The sequence below is a fragment of the Phocoena sinus genome, chromosome 8 (genome assembly GCF_008692025.1).
Source record: "Phocoena sinus isolate mPhoSin1 chromosome 8, mPhoSin1.pri, whole genome shotgun sequence".
NCBI lineage: Eukaryota > Metazoa > Chordata > Mammalia > Artiodactyla > Phocoenidae > Phocoena > Phocoena sinus.
The window spans coordinates 95,420,911-95,432,928 of NC_045770.1; the positions used below are offsets into that span (position 1 = coordinate 95,420,911).

The 12,018-nt window shown below is 50.4% G+C and overlaps 1 protein-coding gene across 2 annotated transcripts in view; it reads left to right on the plus strand.

Annotated features, from left to right (window-relative positions):
- Positions 1–8,760: 8,760 nt before the first annotated feature.
- Positions 8,761–12,018, plus strand: part of PRDM11 (PR/SET domain 11) — an 81,362-nt gene continuing 78,104 nt past the window's right edge. Inside the window, exon 1 of one of the 2 annotated variants that reach the window (XM_032641418.1) lies at positions 8,761–9,234. The gene's annotated coding sequence lies outside the window, so the exon portion shown is untranslated. The remainder of the gene's footprint in view (positions 9,235–12,018) is intronic. The other variant, XM_032641419.1, reaches the window with a different exon arrangement.

Genomic DNA, 12,018 nt, shown 5'->3' on the forward strand with positions numbered 1-12,018 from the left:
ACAAGAAGTAGGCGTGTGTATGATATGGAAATTTAACACGGGATACAGATAGCACTACAAAACCATGAGAAATGGGTGAATTATACAATAATTGGTGTTAGGACAACTAGCTATTCACTAAGGAAAAATATTAAGTTAGATCCCTATGTTACACTCTGCACCAAAATAAATTCCAGATGGATCAAATATTTTTTTCAAAATATTAAACAAAAAAAGAATCTAAGAGCATGTTTTTATAATTATCTGAAGGAGAGGGTCTTTCTAACTCTGCCCACAAAACCATAAAGGAAAAACAAAACATTTAAATTTCCATATAGCAAAAAAAAATCATAAATACATTTATGGAAAATTTATGAATTGAGAAAATTAATTGTGTTATAGATTTCAAAGACTTGTTAACCTTCATATGTAAACTACATTTATGAGTCAATAAAAAGATACAAGATCCCAAATTTAAAGTGGACAAAGGATGTGATAAGCAATTCACAAAAGAAGCACAAAGATTAATAAACACATGAAACTATGCTGATGTTGCTAACAATATCAGTTTAAATATTGATCTGAAACAGCAATGAGACAGCTCACTTGCGCATCAAATTACTGAAGATTAAGCAGATGGATGATGTTAAGCGTAAGGGTTTAGAGAAACAAACAGACTCACACAAAGCCAATGAGAACTGATATTGGTACAACCTTTCTGGAGGGCGATTTGGCAAAATGTTTCAGGATGTGAAGCTGGGCATACATTTTGACCCTGAAACTTCTGGAACTTATTCCAAAGGAATAATTAGAGAAGCACACAAAATATACATCTAAGGGTGTCTACTTCAGTATTTTTATGATAGAAAAATATGAACTACAGGTGTCCATTTGTTTACATGTCTTTATGTTGGTCTCCCCAGGGACCCTCTTAGCTCCATGTGGGAAGTGGCTCTTTCTGGTATCTGAGAGGCCTTCAATAAATGTTTTAGGATTGGATGGACAGATGGGTGAGTTGATGAAAGAAGGGAGGGAAAGAGGGGGAAACAATGTTGGAGGTTGTTTGGAATCATCTAGTCTATTGATTCCCATATTTCTTAATTTCATGCACTAATATCCATTCCAAAATAATTGAGGGAACTACTATACGTTTGTCAACTCTTTATTTTGCCCAGTAAGGTCATTGGGGAAAAATCCCCCACAAAATTACCTCCAACTTGGGCTTCCCTGGTGGTGCAGTGTTTGGGAGTCCGCCTGCCGATGCAGGGGACATGGGTTCGTGCCCCGGTCCGGGAAGATCCCATATGCCGCGGAGCGGCTGGGCCCGTGAGCCATGGCTGCTGAGCCTGCGCATCCGGAGCCTGTGCTCCGCAATGAGAGAGGCCACAACAGTGAGAGGCCCGCGTACCACAAAAAAAAAAAAAAAGTTACCTTCAACTTTCACATATGCTATTAACATCCATTCATAAAAGAACATTTAAACACCAAAATAAGAGAGACCACATCAACACTCTGACTAAAAGATAATTCTTCAAGTTGAATGGATTTAGCTTTATAAAAACAATCTCTATTACTTTATGGTTTTCATCTTCTCGAGGACCAGGGAAAAGTTCTCTGACAGAGGTGGTTCTATGAACCAGCATGTGGAAATTGGTCCCTCATTTTACAGGTAGTGAGACTGAGGCTCTGAGCTGAGGTAGGACCTGACTGGAGTCCCCCAGAGACCAAACAGTAGGGGGAGCACCAGAACCCACATCTCTTGATTCCTGGCCCAGAGCTCCATCTTCAAGACAGTGCCCACCACCTAACAACATGGCCACACCCTTCCTAGAATCAAGAATACTCCCCTGTGGTAGGGACTTCAGAGCTCACCAAAGCTAACATCTGATCTGGGCATAAATTATCTCGAAAACCCCCCTCCGCCTCACCACCCTGGCTTACAGACCTCCACTAAAGCAAACTCACCATTTGCAGCTACAGCCCCTTTTGTTGTCGGCTGGCGGGGGAGGGCTCCATTTCTTAGGCAGTTCTCTTTTTCCCTGGAGCTAAAATGTGTTTTAATGTGGTTCCACCCCACATCCCTGAACCTGCTCCTCTATCTGCACGAGGTCCTGCAGGTTTAGGAATGTGTGGCATTCAGGGGTCTTATCCTAGAGTTTCCTGGAAGTTGAAAACAGCCTCTGCAGCGCCTCAATCTTCATCCCTCCCTCCTTTCCAATCACTAACGCACAAGAAGAAAAGAACAACGCGTTGAATGCTGATTGAATCCAACATTCCCAACCCAATTTACAGATAAGGAGAATGAGACTTAGAGCAGAGATCTGGGGCTAACTGAGGTCCCCTGAAATGGAGGGAGTTGCCCAGACTCTCATGTTTGGAAGCAGAGCTCCAACAACTAGCACTCAGACCGATGTTTCCAACTTTGATTTTACCAGTCTACCAAGGAAGGCCCTGTCTAGGATGCAGAGAAGTTTGCAAGGCAAGCTCTATAGTTGGCACTCACCTGAGAGCTGGGGGTGTCTTTGGTCTACCGTCCTGGCTATATATATGGTTAAGAATTGTGGAGAATAGCTTTGTGATTGTCTACAAGTTACATAATTTCTTAGGTTGTAATATTGCAAAGCAATAGAAATTTGCTGACCAATAAATTGCATCAATAGAATTTGATGACTCTGGTCATTAGCCTCCAAGGTGACCCCCAACAAGCCTTCCTCCCGGTATTCACACCCTTGTGTATTCCCCCCAGCACTGTACCAGGGTTGGTCTGTGTAGCCAATAGAATGTGGCAGAAGGGATAGTATGCCACTCTGAGATTAGGTTATAAAAGACTATGGTTTTCTTCTCCTCTCTCTGTCTCTCTCTCTCTCTCATCATTCACTCCACGGGAGACCAGCTGCCATACCACGAACAGTCCTACTGACATGCCCACTTCAAGAATCTAAGCCCTCTTTCCAACAACCACAGGAATAGGGTGACCAACCCACCCTGGTGTGCCTGGAGCCAACCTGGCATTAAAGCTGAAATTCCCATATCCTGGGAATCCCCCCTCAGTCCCAGGCAAATGGATCATTGGTTGTCCGACACGTGAGGGAGTTTGGAAGTGGATTCACCAGCCCCTGGCAAGCGTTCAGATGACTGTAGCCCCAGCTGACAGCTTGACTGTAACCTCATGAGAGATTCTGATCCAGAACCACCCAGGTAAGCTGCTCCCAGGATTCTTGATTCTCAGAAACTGGGAGAGAATAGATGTTTATTGTCTTTAGCTGCTAAGTTTTGAGGTCATTTGTTATGTAGCAATTGATAGCTAGTACATTGATTTAAGCAGAAGAGGAACATATTGAAAGGAGTCCAGGTAGCTCATGACCCTCTGGAAGGTTGGAGAAGCAAGTGTGGGGTGCGCAGATGCAGAGCCATAGCCAAGACCGTGCCACAGAACCAATGCAGTGAGGACACTGCCCAATACTGCCCAACAGGTACTATAGCTCGCACCACAAGCCCCGCAGCTCTGCTGGATCCAGCTACAGGCACTCCTGCCCCTGAGAACTGACTGTACTGCACCCCTACTCTCACCAGAAAGGACTGTCCATGGTTCATGCCTCTACGTGTCACTAGCTTCCAATTCAAAGATGGGGGAACTCATCCAATTGGCTGAGTCTCCATCAGGTATCTGCCTTACCTTTGAGCTACTATATAACAGAGTACCACCGACTGGCAGCTTATAAAAAACAGAAAATTATTTCTCATGGTTCTGGAGGCTGGAAGTCCAAGATCAAGACGCCAGCAGATTGTGTCTGGAGGCAACCAATTTTCTGGTTCATGGACAGCTGTCTTCTCTCTGTGTCCTTCTCTGGTGGGAGGGTTGAGTGAGCTCTCTGGAGTCTCTTTGGTAAGGGCACTAATCTCATTCATGAGGGCCCCACTTTCATGACCATTACACCTCCCAAAGGCCTCATCCAAATATTATCATGCTGGAGATTAGGTTTCAACACATGAAATTGGGTGGGGGGGGGCGGTGCAGGGGCGGACACAAACATTCAGTCTATAGCACTGGGAAATGGAATTTCTGATGTTTTCAGATTCTCTAGTGGGGATGGGGGAGGGCACACCCTGCTTCTCCCTAAGGCTTGGAAGGTGGGAATTTCTCCAGTCACTGGAAGGGAAGTCAGTTGCTGGGCAGCCAGAAAAAAGACAAGTCCACATCAACCTCGTAATGGGGTGGGGGGTGGGAGGTGTGATAGTTAAATAAGATGGTTTGTGAACATACCACTTACCTGCCACTAGGTCAATGTTAGTAACCGCATGGCAGCCGAGGTGATTGTGTGAAAACATAAGTCAGGCCCTGAGTCTCCCCAGCTATAAATCATCAGTGGCTTCCACTGATGTTCAAATAAAACCAAACCAAGGAAAAACATGGCCAAGATTCAACCCCTTCAGCTTCTCCTTCTCGTCTCCTTCCCTGTCTCCCCTTCCATACTATACTCTGCACACTGGCCATGGGCCACCGAATACAACAAGCCTGGCTAGCTCCTGCTTCAGGGCCTTTGCACGGGCTGTGTCCCCTGCTGATGGGCCTAAACTACTCCACTCTAGGAGAGGCTGACTCCTTTCCATTGATCAAGACTCCCATGAAATGCCACCTCCTCAGAGAGGCCTTCCCTGTCCTAGGTTCTGAAGTTGCTCCTTTACTCCCAACCTCCATCCTAATCACCTCACCTTGCTGGGCACGTGGTAAGCAGCCCATAAGTGGCAGTGGCTTCTTTAGAAAAGAGGAGGCTGTTCCCTGCCAAACCTCAACAGGAGGGACAAATGGGGGATATCTTGGGGGGGGATGGGTAGGGGATAGTGGTCTATGCTTCCTGGGGAGTTGCCAGGAGAGAGGCAAGCTATTTGTCAGTAGAACCAAAAAATAGCCATGATGATCTGATGCAGGGCATTTGATCTTAGCCGTCGTCAGCAGCTGAGTGAGGAATCCCTTGGTCTTAAGCCAGTCCCTCCTTCCTTCCAAGAGAGGAATCCCTCAGCTGTTGGGCGAGTGGACAAGACCAGAACAGAACGGTGCCTGGCTTAACACAAGGCCCATGGAATCCAGCTCCCTTCAGCAACTCTTCCAAATGTGGATTTATTTTAAATATTTATTTCTTGCCATTAAAAAGGGGGGGCATCTTTAATAAATGGCAGAGAAAATAAAGCTGAGTCAGTAGGATTAGAAGTGGGAAAGGAGGAATGAGGAGGAAGCAACTGCCGAAGTTGTTGGGAATGGGGGTAGAATTTGGCTCTGAGCTTCCTGGCAGCCTGTGTAAAAAGGGAAACCTGATCAGTTACGGAGCTCTTCTTATTAGCAAGGGAGATGCTTGCCAGTTCCTTGGGGGAAATGCAGTTGGTTTTTAGTTTGTTTTTTCCAGGCACTAAATCCTGAATGAAATTTCTCCCTCAAGGCCTTCAGAAGGGTCATTAATTGATGCAATAAACACTTGCCCTTGTTTTATAGCAAATGTGGAAGTGATCTGGGGGGCATTTAACTTGCAGCTCGTTGTATGTATGTTTTACCTGGGTGTCATTATTATTAGTAGGTGAGAAAGGCCTCAGATTGACTTTTCCTTCCAAAGAGCTGAGCTTCATTCACCTAGAGCATCTAAATATCCTCACAGGGACCTGCAAGTGACTGGGATTGTTGACACATTTTTTGTGGGGCGGGTCATGAAGTACCTGACCTCCCATCACAAAGTTCTGGTCAGCTCCTATTGTGTGATATACCCAAGGGAGAAACCAGGAAGATATATTTTACAAACCTTTAGGCTGAAAAGTTGCATTATGGAGAAGGACGATAAACCAGAAACAACCAAGAGTGGAAGGCATTGAACGATGGAGTCAGGCAGATGTAGATTTGAATCTTATCCTACCTCTAACTAGCTGTGTGGCCTCGGGCAAGTTTCTTAATCTCTCTGAGCATGGTTTCCCTGTCTGTAAAAATAGTGATGATGAGGTCTGCCTTGGATTACTGAGAGAGTCAAATGGTAAGGTCCCTGAAAGTGTGTGTCATGTGCTCTATTCACTTCAATCCCCTTTGTACCACCCCTCCCCGCAACCAACTTGCTCTCAGAGGATTTGTGTGGAGCTCCCACTCCCATCCCTACTTCTGTGTTTCAGGCCCAACTCAGCCCACAGAGGGCAGCTGAGGCACAGCCTCACAAGACCTGCCTTGTCCAGACCACTTGTCTATGGTGATTACCTTCAAGCCCTGGGGCCAGTTGCTGCCCACTGACCCAGAGCACCTGTGCCAGCCCTTGGCTGCCTTGGGCTCCCAGCAACACTCCCAGCCTTGTTCCAGATTCCTTCCTGCGCTCTGGTCTTGATTATATGGTTACAGGGCAGCTTCTTGAGGGCAGAATGTAGGACCCCCGGTCCAAACTCTTTGTGTCACACAGGAAGAAGCTGGAGCCCAGACAGGCAGAGTCACGTGCCCCAGGTTTCACGGCGTGGAGTGGCAGGCTGGACCTCAGACCTGGGTCTCTGAACCATGCAATGTCTCTGTGCTCCCCAAGTGTGACGCCGGAAGATTCCTGGCCTGCAATGCCTGAGGACCAGCCCCACTCCAGAGTTGCTGCCTGAAGGCTGATTGTCCCTGGCAAAGAGAAGCTAGACCAGGCCAAATGGATGGGGAGATTTAAATAGAAAACCAGCACCACATGGAAAACTTCCCTCTTTGCCTCACTCACCACCTCCTACTCTTAAAGATCTTTTTGCATTTTGGAGGCTGTGACCATGTTCTGTCTTTATCCACTTGGCTTTCTGGCCTCACCTCTGGTTCCTCTGCCCCACCCACTCTCTACTCCATTCACACCTGGCCACATGTCACACACCCTGGCCACTTTGATACCTCCATGTCTTTGCCAGTGCCGTTTGCCGTCCTGGAATGCCATCCTAGCACTGGTGGAAATTGCAAACCCCCTCTTAAGGCCCACCTCTGACATCATTTCCTTGGTGAATCCTACTCCTCAAAAGGAACAAATGGCTCCCTCCTCAGTGTCCTTTCCCCTCCCTGCCCGAGCACCTGGCCTCCAGTATAAAGCTTAGCACAGTCGGGTGTGCATTAATTATTGAATCAATTTGAGTTAGCCATGAGTTCCTTCATCTCCTGGCCAGACCAAGACCTCCTGGAAGGACCAGATCTAACTAATCTTGGTACTCCCCAGTACCCAATACTCTGCCTGGCATGGAACAAGACAGACACTAGGAAACTTTGATAGTTATATTGAGTCATATAATTATGGTGTTAATTACCATTACTTGAGCATCTACTGTGAGCAATCTGGTGCTATGCTCCTGAAGTACTCTCATGGCTCCTCACACAGAGCCAGCAGCGTGGGTTACTGGTGTGCCCCACTTTGCAGATAAGGAAACGGAGACTCAGTTACTTACTCAAGATCACACAGCAAGTCAGAGATGGGGGATTCCAGGAAGCTGTGTTTGTGATGCCAAAGTCAAGGGAAACAAATGAAGTGGTGCATGAAGTGCTTCCCCCCACAAGCCCCAACATCCAAACTCCAGGAGCCAGGAGCACGTCCTGGGGTCTGACCATGGACGCCATCTGGGGTCGAGGCTCCCAGTCAGCCAAGAAATTGACAGGGAACTCCATCCCCGAGAGGAGGTCATCGCAGGGAGGTACCCACTGGAGGCCTCCTGTGCCAGGCCTTTCAGGGCTTCCACGGATGTCTGGGGGGCGCCCCATCGCGGTCCTGGGGATAATTTCTACTGGAGGTTACGCCCCGGTTTTAGAGCCAGAGCAGCGCAGCCTCCCCTGACAGGAGACATCTCACACTTCGGCCACTCGCAGACAACAACGCCAGAATAAAACGGTTATTTGGGGAATGTTTGTCTCGGTTACGCCATCCCGCGGTGTCCTCTGCTCCATCCTAACCCGTCGGTTTTCTAAGCGCAGGAGAAAGACTTTCAAGCCTTTAAACCCTTTGTCTTTATGAAAATTCCGCCCCATCTTTTCCTTGCTACCTTGTTACTCTGTGATGTTAAATCCCATTTCACAGATGGAGAAACTGAGGAACCGAGCAGGCGAGCGCAGTTTAAACATCTTTTCCAAGGCAGCCGGGGACCAGCCCGTCGGGTTCTCAGAATCTCAATCCCGGTGATAAATTTCGATTTAAAGAACACGTGCGGGGCTTCCCTGGTGGCACAGTGGTTAAGAGTCCGCCTGCCGATGCAGGGGACATGGGTTTGTGCCCCGGTCTGGGAAGATCCCACATGCCGTGGAGCAGCTGGGCCTGTGAGCCATGGCCACTGAGCCTGCGCTCCGCAACGGGAGAGGCCACCACAGTGAGAGGCCCGTGTACCGCAAAAAAACAAAAAAAACAAAAAAAACAAAACAAACAAAAAAAGAACACGTGCGGTTCGCGACTTTAAATCCGCAGCCCCATGTAAATAACATTTTAAACGAACCCGCCCCCCCCCCCCACACACAAGACCCTTTCCCTCAGCTTTCAGCGGGATGCCCCTGTTTTACAACTTTAGTTTGAATCTCCAAACAGCTGGGCATTCAAAGGGTTAAACTGGATCAGCAGGGGGCCAGCTGCGGGCGGCGAAGCCAAGAAAGGGTTAAAAATATCAACGCATTTATTCCCCAGACTGGTTCAAAAGGGGCAGCAATAGGATCGGGGAGCCAGGGAGCACCCCCCCAAGGAATGACTTTTTAAAATTCTAGAACTTTTAATTCCGACCAAAAAAAAAAAAGTGTCCCAGCTCGAAAGTTCTTTTAACCTTTTCTTTTTTCATTTATTATTTTTTTTTCTAGATTTCTCCGCGGGCTGGTTTATAAAAGTCGCCCTCTCCTTTTGGGTTCGAGAAGCCAGGTTCCCCCCTCCGGGCAGGGCGCGGGGCGGGGGCCGAGGGGGCCCCGGGAGTTTTCTCCGGGGCCGGGTTGGGACGCGGCTGGTGAGTCCCGGCTCCGGCCCCTGAATTGGGGGGTCCGCGTCTGCCCCAAACGCCGCTTTCTTCCGTTTTCCATGTCATTTCCTGTACTAATAAGATGGTGGTCAAAGCAGGGGAGGAGAGCAGCAGCGAGTCGCCGCCGCCGCCGCGCCGAGGCTGGCGCTGAAACTTTGCCTCGCCGGGGACCAGCGCGCCCGCAGCGCGGCCGCTCCCGCCGCGGGGGCCGCCAGCCCGGGCCGCGCCGCCTCCGCCGAGCCGCCCGCCGGGCCGCCCGCGCCGCCCGGGCCCCGCGGCTGCCGCAGCATTCCCGGGAAGGTGAGTCAGCCCCGGTAGCCAATGTGGCCATTGAAAATGGCTTCGGAAAGCGCTCGGCAGTTTGCCAACGCGCGCGGGGGCCGCCGGTGCAGGGGCTGCGAGCGGCCTCAGGGGTGGCGGGCGGCCGGGGGAGTCATCGCGAGCAGTGCGGGGGGCCCGGGCGGCGCGGGCGCGGACCGGGGGGGGCGCCTCGCCCCGGCCCCGAGGTGGGTTAACCCTCGGCAGGTAGGTGCTGCCGCCGCCGCCGCCGCCGCCGCCGCCGCTACCGCCGCCGCCGCCGCCGCCGCCGCCGCCGCCGCCGCCGTGGGATTCGGGGGCCGCCCCTCCGCCTCCTTCCTCCCCGCTAGCTCCTAGCTCGCTCGCCTTGTTACAATGTAGCCTTTTCTCTGCGCCGACGTGCCGCCCGCTGACGGACGTGGCCGCCGACCAATGGGAGCGGCCTCCCGGGCCGAGCTTTCGGAATGAGAACGCGGTGACACGGGCGGGGCGGGGCGCCGAAGGCTGGAGGGCTCGCTGCCGCTGCTGGCCTAGTTCTCGGGGGCACTTTGGGCTCGGCGCCCGGGGGCCGATTTGAGAGGCACGGGTCCTGCCGGCGTGCAGTGGGGCCTCTTCCCACGCGCCGCACGATTTCCCGCTAAACGTGGCCGCGCCGGGGGCTGTTTCTTTAATACATTTTCCATCTTAGTTGCGGTGTAGACTCTTAGGGAAATGTCCGGAGTGTAGCCTCCATCCCCCACTCGCAATCCCCAAGGTGCTCTGCTCTGCAGGCACTTAGCGGCCGATGACCTTTCTCCGGTCAAGGCCAGCACGCCCTAGGCAAGTGACTGCAAGGAGAACACCAATGTCTCGAGCGCTGAGCAGTGCTGGCGGAAAAGTTGCTTGTGTCTTGTATGGGGTTGGGCGATAGGGGCTTAAGATCCCAGGGGTGGGCTGGGACTTCGGGGAGAAGAATGTTAAACCTCTCTTCTTAGACATTTGCTTCATGTGGAGAAAGGCTGTGGTATATAATTTAGAGTGGTTGAAGGAAACACACCCAGTTCTTTGTCCGTGGGGACAGGAGGCAATAATGAGAGATTGCTCTCCATGCCTGGAAACCCTATAAAATGGGGGTTTTATCTGTGCTGGGGCAAAAGAATTTTCCATGGAGCATGATGCCTCTGGCACCCAAGCTGGCTTTGCCCACATTTCCCCTTGAGAGGAAGGAAGGGGTTAGGGTTGTGAGGTCCATGGGGCAGAAGTAACAGGCTGTGTTTCCTTCCAGGGGGGAGTGGGGCATGATTTGCACCCACCAACGCTCTGAGAGGTGGGCAAGCAGATTTCTGTGTGGGCACGTGTCTGGGAATAGAGCCCAGGGCTGTTGCTTTAGTTTAATGAAAAGGGGCTTCTCCATTGGAGTCCTTCCTCCCCTTCATACTAATATGCGACTTTGGACTTGGCACGGTTACTTGTGACCTCTCTGGGCCTTGCTTCTCCATCTCTAAAGTGGGGCTAACAAAGCCTGCCTGGCCAGTCAGCTGTGAGATTATGTGAGATAGCACAGAGAAAATGCCTAGCCCCGGGGGCCACACATGATTTAAGAAGTGTTGTTCTCTCTGCCTGGGATTATTGCAGAGCGCTCTCTTGGGAATATCAGGATTGCCCAACAAGCCCCACCTCGGTCCATTCAGTCCCAAACTGATGGGGCCTCCAAGGAGCAGCTGGGGCAGGGTCTACTCTCCCTTCCCTAGTGACATATTCAAAGATGAGGGGTCCCCTCACTGGTCCCAGGAGCCCTGATCAGCCATCACAACCATCACTTATATACTACTCTGACCTGAGTTACAGTTCTGTCCTCCAGACCCTTTGGATTGATGTGTTTCATAAATTTGTTCTCCTTGGTGTCAAGTTAAGACTACAATCATCTGAATCTTTCCTCACCTGGACTTAAATTGCATGGGGGAGGGGAGGCGAGGTTTCCCTGGTTCTAAGTTACTGGCAAGTATGAAGGAAGTAAAGACCACTGAACGAGGAGTCAGGAGTCATTCCTGTTTATTCCGCTGCCTCCCCGGTCTGTTCTCTTGACCATCTCACAGTTATGACCAACACACGGATTCCAAGGCTGTCCCATCATCTTCCCCCCTAAACCTCCTACAGGGCTCTCGTCTTGGCCACGGCTACCACCATTCTGCTAGTCGTTAAGGCAGAAACCTTTGTGTCTCCGTTCCTTCACCACAGTCCACTATGTCTCCAGATCTAGGGAACTTTAACCTATAAATTGAATCCATACACTCCTCTCCGTCTTCTCTTCCCCAGTGTCTTGGTCAAGCCACCACTGTCTATCCCCAGGACAACAGCAGTAGCCTCCCAACTGTCCACCTGTGACCTCCCCTCCACGCCAGTCTCAGGATGGCAGTAAGAGTGATCTGTTCTAAAGAAGATCACAGCAAGCTCCCCGTTTTTATGTAAAGCACTGAGAAGTCTTCCCAGTGCTTTTGGGATAAAGAACCGAATTGTTACCATAACCTAGAAGCCTCTGAGTAATCTGGCCCCTACCCTTTCCTTGGCCTCATCTCCCACCTACTCTAGATCTCTCTGTACTCCGTATTCTCGCCTGCACACGCTGGTCCCTCCTGGAATACTGAAACAGTTGTGATCTAATGAATGAGTTAAGGCTGGGGCAGGGCAGGATGGAGTGGGAGAGTGTCTGGTGGTCCTTAATGCTACCCCCTAAATATTTCCAGTTCATCCAAGCACACGTAGGATTGGATCTAGGTCCTCTTGTGTTGGGTGGGGCTGTGTGACTGG